The sequence below is a fragment of the Theropithecus gelada genome, chromosome 15, assembly GCF_003255815.1.
Source record: "Theropithecus gelada isolate Dixy chromosome 15, Tgel_1.0, whole genome shotgun sequence".
Lineage (NCBI taxonomy): Eukaryota > Metazoa > Chordata > Mammalia > Primates > Cercopithecidae > Theropithecus > Theropithecus gelada.
Window position 1 is genome coordinate 83,467,825 of NC_037683.1, and position 12,534 is coordinate 83,480,358.

The window sequence follows — 12,534 nt, forward strand, 5'->3', positions numbered from 1 at the left end:
TATGCAGTATTTTGTTGTAGCAGCCTGAACAGATAAGACAAGCTTAAATTAGACATTTGGATTGAACCAGATGTCCCATAGTGAACTCCAGGGAATTCCAGGATAAGCTGCAAGAGCCAGTGGAAACATAATAAGGTAGGAGAAAAAGATAATGAGCAAGAAAAAAAAAGATGCAGTCAGTGCAGAAGAAAATGATGCTGAGCTACATAACTCAGAGGAAGGTGAGATGGAAAGTATATAAGAAATTGTAAATAATAAAAAGTTATGGTGAGAGCTTGTTGATATCATTTGGATATCTGTACCCTCCAAATCTCATGTTGAAATGTGATCCTCAGTGTTGGAGGTGGGGCTTGGTGGGAGGTGTTAGGGTTATGGGAGTAGATCCCTCATGAATGGTTCAGTGCCCTCCTGTGGTAATGAGTGAGTTCTCACTCCATTAATTACCACGAGATCTGATAAAAAAATGAGTCTGGCACCTCCTCCTCTCAATTTTTCTCCCTGTCTTGCCACGTGACATGCCTACTATCGCTTCACCTTCCACCATGATTGTAAACTTCCTGAGGCCTCATCAGAAGTAGATGCTGATACCTTACTTCTTGCATGGTCTGCACACCTGTGAGACCAATAAATCTCTTTTCTTTGTAAATTATCCAGCCTCATGTATTCTGTCATGGCAATGCAAAATGGATTAATACAATTGCTACGGCTAGAACATGAGTTTGGAGTGGGAGAGACATAGTAAAATCAAGGGTGGTAATTATTAGAGGGTATACTTGACTTGCTATCAGACAGGCATTCCTGAAAAGTTGTGTGAAAATATAATTGACATAAAGTAAAAATATATTTAATAGTTAATTATTTAAAGGAAATTTATGTCTGTAAGGGAAAGGGTACTTTTATAACACAAATACAATCCCCTAAATTATTTCTTTTAAAATTCCAGATTTTTGTCTATGTTGAGTTTTCTTAAGTTAATGGGCAATTGAAGCAGGCAGTTGAGAGAAATACACACTGTTTGAGTTTTGGGCGTGGCATCAAGAAAGGACAGAATGTTCCCAGTCGAAAGAGGCCCTTGAGATTATCTAATGCAACCCCTCATTTTGCAGATGAGAAAACTGAAGATTAAATGCTTTGCTCAAGGCTAAGCAGGGGGTCACTGAGAGTTAACCAAAGGTTAAGAGATTTGTTCATAGTCCTCAGCTGCCTGGCTGAAAAATTAGAGCTAGACCCAAACAGTCCTCCTGCCCACTCAAGGCTCATTCTCGGCATGTCACTTAGCCTGGATGGTTTACTGTGTATAGAGAGTGAAACAAAGCAGCAATGCAGCTGCCCACTTTTGTTCTCTAGGGCCCTTTCCAGTTTCAGAATTCTGTGATTCTACATCATCGCTGAATCTCTGTTTTTCAAGAACGTTGCCTAAAAGGATTCATTGTAAGATGAGGAGGAAGTCAAATAAATAAATAACTGTTATGGGCTCCCAAATGGCCAAGGAGTATAGTGATATATCTTGTAAAAGGAGATAATGCTAAAAGAAGAAATTTATCTCCCAGAAAGCAATAAAGCTTTAAAACTGAATGTAGAAAAAGAAAAAAAAAAAAAAGCAGTAACCCAGTTTCTCTTCAGTTCTTTCAGAATCTATCAAATATGGCACTTTGAATTGGTCCAAGTTTCACAGACACCAGAAAACCATAAGTGTGATGTTTTTGAAGATGCCATACATCTCCCAAAACACATCATTTTGTTCCAGCTCACTCTTCTTTGCAAGCCATTTAACTTAGCTTCTTGTCATTTCCTCTTAGAGGTTCCACATGTATCTCTAGTTCCCCAGAAAAAAAAAAAAAGCCCTTTATTTGGAACTGCAGAAAACGCATTATGTGAGAATTCAGAGAGAGAGAGAGAGAGAGAGAGAGAGAGAGAGAGAGATTGATTAGATTCAATTTTCAAGCACCACTTTTTTGTTCTCTGAAAAGTACCGTAATGCATGACCCATAGGTAAGGGCTCTGATTTAAATCTCAGGGTTTAAAAATTATTTTATTTCTAAGTAGCAGCCTTCCATCACCTATTTCCTCTTTTGATCCCTTTTTTTTCTTTAGCATACAGATTTCTTGCTAAAAATACTTTAGATCATATAAATTCATGTGAAGTATTTAATGTAGCAAAATTTTAGTTGGTTTGTCCAAAGAAGAATAGGAGTGACTATTCTAAAAGAGAGATCCTAAACAAAACTACTGTTAAATAAAAATCATGCTCCATGACAACATTGTCTAAATTTTAAATTACATGTAAAATATCAAAGAAAACATTCAAATATCCATCATGTGCTTCAGTATAGATAAAGCCATAGAATCAAATAATGCTAGAGCTGGAAGAGATCTTAGAATTTCTGAAAGTTTTCTTATTTTATAGATAAGAAAATTGAAGCTTATTATAGTCGGATTATGAGGACGGCTATCCAGACACTACCTGAACTGCCAGTATATAAAGAGCACAAAAACATCACTAGGATAAATGGCAACTCAAAGCCAGATATTGCAGACTCCCATACATAGCTCTTTACTACTTCGTGAATAGTCACCTGAACATTGACAGTCTGCTAAAATACTTGGAACTGAAGAATGAATGATGTGGTTAACCAAGAGTATGTGATTTATTTTATTATATAAATTTTAATTATCTTAATGTATATCCAAGCACACTAATTTTTAAATTTACAAAAGAAAAGAGGACAAGAAATATAGAATAGGTGATGTTTTCTTAGGTTTTTAAAAAAACCACTGGTCGTTCTTTGGCCAATGGGAAATGCACTGTTAATCAACTTTCTTTCTGAAAGCAAACATTTTAAAATTCATTCTCTCTATTCCTACTAAATGACCAAAGTGAAAAAAATAATGATTGTCAGAATGTTAAAGCATTAACCTACCTCAGATACCCACACATCTTAGCCAGGTCCTAAGACCACAAGGAGGGGCTGATGTTACCAAGATCATGGAGCCATTGCAGTGTTCATATTGATAGATCTAATTCAACAAATATTGATGATGACCCTGTGCTAGAATGCTGGGGCTACACAAATAAAATAGTGACCCAGTCCCTTCCCTCAGGATTTTACATTCTAAATGTGAAAAGGACATTAACAATGGCACAGACTAGCTGTTTCCTGAGATAGCTGGAGCTCCCTGGGGACACAGAAGATGGAAAACTTGTGTTGGCTGATGGAAACCAAAAGGCCTCACCAAGAAGGTGACATCTGAGCTGCCAATTGAAAGACTAATCAGTGTTTTCAGGACGGAACAGGAAGGAAAGGGGAAGTAAGAGGTCATCTTGGAACATCGGCATATGCAACAATAGCCTAGAAGATTGGGAAACTTTTCTGTTGAAAATGTTCTACAAAAATATTGATATGATTCTTCAAGAGCATCAGAAAAAAAAAAAAAAAAAAAAAAAGGCGGGAGGAAGAGTATTGGTTGTAATGACATATGATACAGCACTCAGATCCCATGTTGGGCCTTAAGGACTTATTCCTCCTGCTGCTAAGAGTTATGTTGACACAGTTCTGGGCTATCAGCCTTCTTCAGGGATTGCCTCATCTGACAAGAGTCCCCCTGTCAAAGGTCTCACCCTTTTTCTGGGGGCACATCCAATGACTGGTCAAGGAAGAACTGTCTCAAGACAATGCTGCTGAAGGGCTCATTCCTGTTTCAGAGTTCATTGAGGGATCAGCTGAGGCCATCTGCATTGCAACCCAATTAATTCTCCTTCTACCCAATCTTCCATCCTTTTTATCCCATGAATATTGACCCCAAGAGTACTCTTTAATAAACTTCCTCCTTGCTAACTTCCATCTTCCTAGACACAGAGGGATAGGATAACTAAATATTACAAGTTAGATGAAGACATAGAGTATTGCATTTCAACAAGCAAGAGCACATCAGTCTTATAGTCCCCAAAGGGTCGTGGGATGGAATGAGAGGCCAGGATTCATCACTAGTTTCTGATAACGCCATCTGAACCTTTCCTTCTAACACTGTCCATTTAAAATAACTTTGCCCTTTTTGTTCTTCTTTCTAACAACCTCCAAACTCATTTTTACCTTTAGGGGCTAAGAATTTCTTGGGCTCCAGCTTCCAGGTGACTTTTCTGTGAGCCTCTGGACTAGTTCTGTTCCCGGAGGTGCTTGGATAATTCCTCTAGCTCACTTAGAATTCTCTGATCTGTATTTTTCAAAGTGTGGTCCTCAGAAAACCCAAATCAGGTGCCTGTTTAAGATGTAAATAACAGGATCCACTCTAGTCCTACTGATTCAGGAGGAGAAGCCAGGGTGGGAGGCTGGAGGGAGATGGGCAGGGGGTGGGAGGTGATTGGTATCTACATTATAAAGAGGCTACTCAGAACATCCTTATGCCCTCAAAAGTTTTAGGGTTTGAGAATCTTTTCCATAGATTTTTCTGGAGAATGTAATAAAGAGAAACAGTGGTGGTTCTGAATTGCCTGCTGAATCAATAGTTATATGTAATTTAGAGAGCTTTATAATTTAGTAATGAAAACAGTGTATGCATGCATTTATTCTCATTGTGATGTTAATCAGACTTCAGCTTGCTCTCAGTGGGTGGAATAGAAACTGTGTAAATCTAACCAGGCTTCAGGAATCAGACAACTCTGACCACATCTGGGGAGCTTTTGGATTTGTTTGGATCTAGAGTGGGGTGTTGGGGAATCATTTTTCAGATAATGGCAGCTTACTAATAAAAAAGGATAGATGACTGTTGGGCAGTTTCCAAAGTCTTAGCTTCAGGTTCCTATTCAGCTGGAACTGGGAAGGGAATACATGTGCAAGAGAGTTTTAACTAGGGTGGAACAACCAAGGATTTGCCAAGGGGCACTAAAACTTAGAAAGTGCTTCAGTTGTTGGAAATAATTTGTTAAAAAATCAACTTCATTGAGGTTTTAATTAATTAAATTTAATTTAACGTAACTCTTTTGAACGTACAATTCAATGACTTTTTGACTAATACACAGCTGTGCATTTAGAACAACTTTGCCCTTTGTGTTCTGACAACCTCCAAACCTTCAATACTAATCAAGATAAAGACAGCTTTCATCATCCCCCAAATTCTTCAGTGTCCTATTCTCCGCCCACCATTCCTGGTGTGAGGCAACCATTGAACTACTTTCTGTCACATCATATTAGAAGCGCCTTTTCTAGAATTTCATAAAAATGGAAGCAGGATGTGCTGTTTAGTTGAAGGAAACATTCACTAGATATAAAATTCTTTGTTACAGTTTTTTCTTTCAGGAATTTAAAGATGTTCCATTGTCATCTCACTTGCACAATTTCTGGTTATTTCTGTGATAATTCTCATATTTGTTTCTCTGTTTGTAATGTGTCTTTTTTCTCTGGCTTTTAAGATCTCCCTCAATGGTTTTCAGCAGTGTGTGTGTGTGTGTGTGTGTGTGTGTGTGTGTGTATTTATACAGTTTGGGATTCATCAAGCTTCTTGGATCTGTGGATTTATGATTTTCATCGTTTCGAAATTTTTTGCCATTACATCTTCAAATTTTTTTAGTACCTCAGTGTCTTCATCTATGAGGTAGAGATAGTGACTGTGTCTGCTTGATAAAGTATTGTTTAAGATAATGAATATAATTGTCTTAGCACAGTATTTGGTGTGTAGAATATGCTCCCCAAAAATGTCTGCTTCAGTAGGATGTCATATAATTAATTGTCCTAAACTGATCATGTTTGAGACTGAAAAGGGACACAATTAATATTCATGCTGCCACAGGGATAGATCAAGACCTACTGCAGGCAAACTGGCGCATATGGTCATATATGAGAATAAAAGCTGACTGGTATAGCTTTCATCTGTAACTTGGGACACAGCTCTGGTTCCTGCTCCCCATGCCCCATTGACGAGTGAATTTGCCCTTAAATTGGAATGAAGGCACCAGGATTGTAGCTTGGATCATGACACCAAACAGTGGTACTGAACAACCTCACTGAGTCTCAGTTTTTTAAAAAAATTTTAATTACCAGACCTTGTTTTTTAGAGCAGTTCGAGGTTTACAGAAAATTGAACAGATAGTACAGATGGTTCCCACATACCTCTCTCATTCCTCACTCAGTTTCCCCTATTATTAACATCTTGCAATGATATGGCACATTTTTATAATTTGTAGACCAATATGGATCCAGTATTATTAACTAATGTCTATGGTTTACATTAGGTTCACTCCTGTGTTGTACATTGTTTGAGTTTTGACATGCGTCCACCATTATAGTGTCAGACAGAATAGTTTCACTGCCCTAACAATCCCTTGAGCTCCACCTATTTACCTCCCTTCTCCAGCGCCTGGTGATTGCTGATATTTTTGCTGTTTCTATGGTTTTTGCCTCTTCCAAAATGTCAGAGTTGAATCATACAGTATACAGCCTTTTCTGACTGCTTCTGTCACAGAGAAATATACATGTAAGTTTCCTCCATATTTTTTTATGGCTGAGAGTGGATTTCTTTTTATTGCTGAATAATATTCCCTTGTAAGACTGTAACACAGCTGTTTTTTTAATCCATTCACCTTTGGAAAGACATCTTGGTTGCTTCCAATTCGGGGCAGTTATGAATAAAGCTGCTATAAACATTTGTGTGCAGATTTTCATGTAGACATCAATTCTCATTTCATTTGGGAAAACATCAAGGAGCATGATTGCTGGATCATACAGTGAGAGTATGTTTAGATTTTTAAGAAACTGCCAGGTTGTCTTCCAAACTGACTGTCCCATTTTGTATTCCCACCAATAATGAATAAAAATGTCTGGGCTCCAGGAACTCCAAATTCTTGTCAGCATATGGTATTGTCAGTTTTCTGGATTTTTGCTGATCTACTAGGTGTATAGTGGTATTACTTTATTGTTTGAATTTGCAATTCCTTAATGACATATGATGTTGAGCATATTTTCACATGATTACTTACCATCTGTCCATCTTCTTTGATGAGGTGTCTGTTCAGCTACTTCCCCACTTTTTAATTGGGTTGTTTGCTTTCTTGTTGATTGTTATGAGTTCCTTTTACATTTTCAATACAAGTCCTTTATCAAATATATGTTTGCAAATACCATCAGATATGAGTTTTGCCAAAAAAAAAAAAAACCCACACACACACGCACACACACACACACACACACACACACACAAAACAGACTGAAAAAAAACAGATATGTGTTTTTGCAAGAGCAGTCTGTGGCTTGTCTTTTTATTCTCTTGGCCTTGAACGATTTTTATATCCCACCATCTTTCTGGGAATCAAATTACATCTATATTAGATTACTTGATATTTTCCAAAGATTATTGAAGCTCTGTTCATTTTTTCAGTCTTTTTTCTCTGCCTGCTTCAGTTTAAACAGTTTTGATTGGTTCATCTTCAAGTTCACAGATCTTTTCTTCTACACTATCCAATTTGCTGTTAATTTCATCTGGTGAATTTTTTCCCCACACATTGAATTTTTTTATTTCTAGAGTTTCTTTATTTCTGTTGGTTTTTTAAATATTTCTAATTTCTCTTCTCAGTTTTATGTTCCTTTATATATTTGAACATATTTACAATAGCTACTCTAATATCTTTGTCTGCTAATTCCATTATTTCTGCCATTTCTGGATCTGTTTCTATTCACTGATTTCTTCCTAAGTTATGGATCATATTTTGCTAGTGCTTTTCGTGGCTAGTAATAATTTTTTATTGAATCTTGGACATTTTGAGTTTTGGGATATTGAATACTGGATTTTGTTTCCTTTCTATAAAGGGTGTTAGACTGTGCTCTGGTAGATAGCAATGCTTGCTAATCATCTTTATCCTTCCAAAGCCTATTAAAAAAGCTCTGTTAGGGCAGGTGTGGAGTAAACTTTAGTACAGAGCTAGTTCATTTTATTATTAAGATGTGACTCTTTTGAGGTTCTACCAGATGCCCTGAGTAGGCTGATCACTTTGGGTGATCAGAACTTCAACATCACCTAGTCCTGTGTGAGCTCTGGAAATTCTTCTGTTTATAGTTCCCGTCATTCTTTGCCTGACCTAGAGGAATTCCACCCTATAAACTCATGGTTTAGTATTGGCAAAGGACTTGAAAGGAACCCTGAGCAAATTTCTGGAATGTTTTCTCTGCCTCCTAGATGACAGCTACCTTTGCCTACTTGAACTTCCATGTCTGTCTCAGAGATCCTATTGTACTCTGCTTGGGATCTCCTCCCCATGCTACTTTCCAGAAAGTGACACTCCAGACAGAAAACCAGGGCAATCCTGCAACTCACCTCATTTATTTCCTTTTCCTGCAAGAGCACAGTCCTGTGCTGCCTGATGTTTAATGTCTAAAAACAGTTATTTAGTATATTCTGTTAAGTTTACGGGTTATGGTGGGGGTCATTCCAATTATTTTGCCATGGTTGGAAGCAGAATTTCCAATGTTAAATATTTTTAAATTATGCAATCTTTCCCCAGCTGTGGTTGAGAACTTATTCTAGCTCTGAGTCAGGCCCTTTGATAAGTGGTGAGAGACCTAGGCAAGAGGGGTCTCTTCTCTGGGTCCCACATTTCAGAGGACCACACCAACACACACTGAATTTATTAAGAGCACACAGACAGTGATATCTCTGTTAGTTGAGATCTGATACTCAGCTCTGACTCAGCAGGACCCATAACCCAAAACACACACTTTGACTTAACTGATCAAGCCCCAGGGAATGCATTTTTACATCTCTTGCCTTATGTTTCTGAATCCAAATTGTTACAAAATGTGACTTCATTTGAATGCCATGGTTTCTGGATTGTGCTACAGGTGAGACAGAGACAGATACTGCTTTAGGGTCCTGGGAGCATTTGAATGTTGAAGCATGTAGTGAGAGAAAAGACAAATTAACTTGTCAAATTCTTCCACTCAGGCAACCTGAATATAGTAAATTCTTTTTTTTTTTTTTTTTTTTTTTTTTTTTTTTTTTTTTTTGAGACGGAGTCTCGCTCTGTCGCCCAGGCTGGAGTGCAGTGGCCGGATCTCAGCTCACTGCAAGCTCCACCTCCCGGGTTCACGCCATTCTCCTGCCTCAGCCTCCCAAGTAGCTGGGACTACAGGCGCCCGCCACCTCGCCCAGCTAGTTTTTTGTACTTTTTAGTAGAGACGGGGTTTCACCGTATTAACCAGGATGGTCTCGATCTCCTGACCTCGTGATCCGCCCGTCTCGGCCTCCCAAAGTGCTGGGATTACAGGCTTGAGCCACCGCGCCCGGCCAAATATAGTAAATTCTTACTGATTATTTATTATTTGCCAATAGTACCCAATGTTTATTTTCTTGCTTCTACTTATGCTTCCATTTGTGGTACCAGAGATACTCACAAACTATCGTAGTAGTTGTAGCAGTTGCACATGGCAGCTAAGGAATGCTTGGAAAGATTTTAAAGATTAATATTTCCCTCAAATGTGCATATATGTAGAAATAGACATAGCATGTATAAAGTATAATGCTGATAATTTACCTCACTATCCAGATAGAAATTGAATCCTAGAATTTTTTTTTTTTTTTTTTTTTTGAGATGGAGTTTCACTCTTGTTGCCCAGGCTGAAGTGCAATGGCACAATCTCAGCTCACTGCAACCTCTGCCTCCTGGGTTCAAGCGATTCACCTGCCTCAGCCTCCCAAGTAGCTGGGATTACAGGTGCCTGTCACCATGCCCGGCTAATTTCTGTATTTTTAGTAGAGATGGGGTTTCACCATGTTGGCCAGGCTGGTCTGGAACTCCTGACCTCAGACGATCCACCCGCCTTGGCCTCCCAGATGAATCCTAGAATTTTGCATACATTAAATTTTATTAAAATATTTATTGACGAATAAATTTGGAAAACAAATTTTATCATTTCTGCATTATTTAAACACTTAACACTTTGATATCATGCTGTATAATTTGTGTCTTGCTTTCTAATTTTAATAGAAAATTTTGAATATTTCAGTAGAAATGCAATCTCAAAAGTATAAAAATAATTTTAATTTTTAACATTTAATTTAAATGTTTGATAAGATATATTCAAGATTTGTGTACTTATGATAAATTATATTTTAATATTTTATATCATTGGGAATGAGTACAGGTTGAAATCATGATAAATGTAGAAAATACAAAAATGTAATTCAGTTAAATAGCTGAAAAGGAAAAGCAAATGTCATTACAAGAGTGTGTATTTATCAAGGTAGGGGGATAAAATGTATGTTATTTAACAGTTAGTTGATTTGAGTTGTAACTTTTAGATGCTTACATCTACAATGTGAGAGGCATCATTTGGCCTTTTGCCGTGGACCCCACAAATATTATGGGTAAGCCTGAAAGACAAGGATGGAAATGAAATCTCATTAGTTGAGAGAGGGACCCATTGTGTGTGTGCTGGGCTCAGACTTGGGTGGGTGAAGTGGGGAGCACAGGAAGACTGATTGGAGAATGTCTGTCTCCAGAATTGCTGGTTATGGCCCTCGTGTAATTGTTTGCTATCACCAGCAGAGGTTCTGTGGTAGGGGCTGAGAGGAAGTAGGCTCAGCTTGAGGGCAGAATTGAAGCCAGCAAAGGACTTAACTGCAAACAGGATCATTGAGGCAAATATTTGTTTATACAGAAAAGTCAGAGGCAGTGGTGGTGGTGGTTGGGGTAGTGAGGAGAGCAGACAGGAAATGCCTGCCCTTCCTCCTCTCTGGAGGTTCCAGTGGCACAGCAGCACCCTTGGATACAGGCTCCCAGAGGCCAATTGTACTGGACTCCAGGGAAGCTTCCAACACCGGTCAGGATTGTCCTAGGCTCTGAGTTGGTGAAACACATCACTGATTCCTGCTCAATGGGATAAGAGAAAAAAGAAAAAAAATGAGGGATATTTTTAATCTATCCCATGTGATTAACAATAGCATTTGCAGCAAAGTCTTATGAACGGTTTAGTCATAAACACCTCACCAGGCATGTCTCCTATGACAAAATTGATGTTCTGTCTGTGATCAGCTCTGCTGGGTTACTGCGGCTGAGCCAAGATTGATGGTGTGTTGTCATTGTGCCAGTTGCTGAACTAAGCACTGAGAGAACCTCGGGCAGGAAAGAACGGCTATCAGCGTTGAATGGGCTGCTTCAGCTGAAAGAGAGAAAATTGTGCCTTTGAGAAACAGCCACTGAAACAAATCAGAAAAATTTAAAAATAACCTTGTGGGGCTATTCATTTGGCTAGCAGAGAGTGCATGTTTTTTACCAAAGTAATCGCCATCGTTTGCAAACAGTGTCACCTAAGCCCAAATTGATGATTGCCTTTCCCAAGGTGAAACGTTAGTGCCAGTCATAAATTATCCAAAGACCATGAAGGGAGGGGTTTGCCATGTTCATTTCTGTGCCTCCAGGACCTAGTTCAGTTGTTCTCAACCCTGGCAGCCCATTATAAACATCAGGGGAGCTCTAATGCCTAAATCCCATTACAGACCAATTAAATCAGAATCTCTTAGACATTGGGTGCTGGCACATCCCTTTTTTTTTTTTTTTAAGTTTCCCAGGTGACTGTAAAGTGCAGTCATAGTTGGCATCTGCTAGGCCAGCTATCGAGCTATCAATTACATAGTAATCGCTCAATAAACAGTCAATAAACTGAATCTGGCATAAGTAGTTTTGCAGATTCCACTTTAACTTAGAAAAAGAAAAGGATGGCTGGGCACAGTGGCTCATGTGTGTAATTCCAGCACTTTAGGAGGCAGAGGTGGGTGGATCACTTGAGCCCAGGAGTTTGAGACCAGCCTGGGCAACATAGTGAGATCCCATCTCTACTAAAAAAAACAAAATGGATGAGGAGAAGGCTGCAACCTTCTATTGCCAAACTGCTGCAGACAGAACTAGAACATTTTATCTAGAGGTATAGTCTCATGGCTATTAAAAAGATGTGTGGGGTGATTTCCAATGTGAGGTGATTTCAGGCTTTTTTAGGTAGTAGCAAGGTGATAGCCCAGGGCTGTGATGAAAATATTAGAATTTTCAAGTTGTATCACATTGCCACATTTTGTAGAATAAAAAATATCTATTTAGATTTGGCCATCTGTGCATTTATCTAAGATAGATGCAGCATCCTCTGATACCTGGAGGAAAGTGAGGGCTAGGGTCCCTAGCAAAGGGACAAGAATGATCATTCTCTGTGTGTAAAAAACGTGTAACTCCAGACCACTCAGTTCTGGGAGCGCTGCATTTGTGCCAAAATGTGGGTCTGGGTTTAAGAGGGTCTCTGCTTTATATACTTTGCAATTGTTCAAGACCAAAGAATTATATAAGAATTTGCATACAAGATAAACATTAACACATTGAACTAACATCTCTAATGTTAATGAATGTATTGACAGCAAATGTTAATGACTCTTACTTTTCCTTTCTCTTATTCCATGGGTAGGGGAATGAGTGTCTACTTACGCACAGACGGCTACTTTCGGTAGTATTTTAAATTACAACTGGTTCTTTTTTTTTTTTTTTTTTTTTTTTTTTTTTTTTTTTTT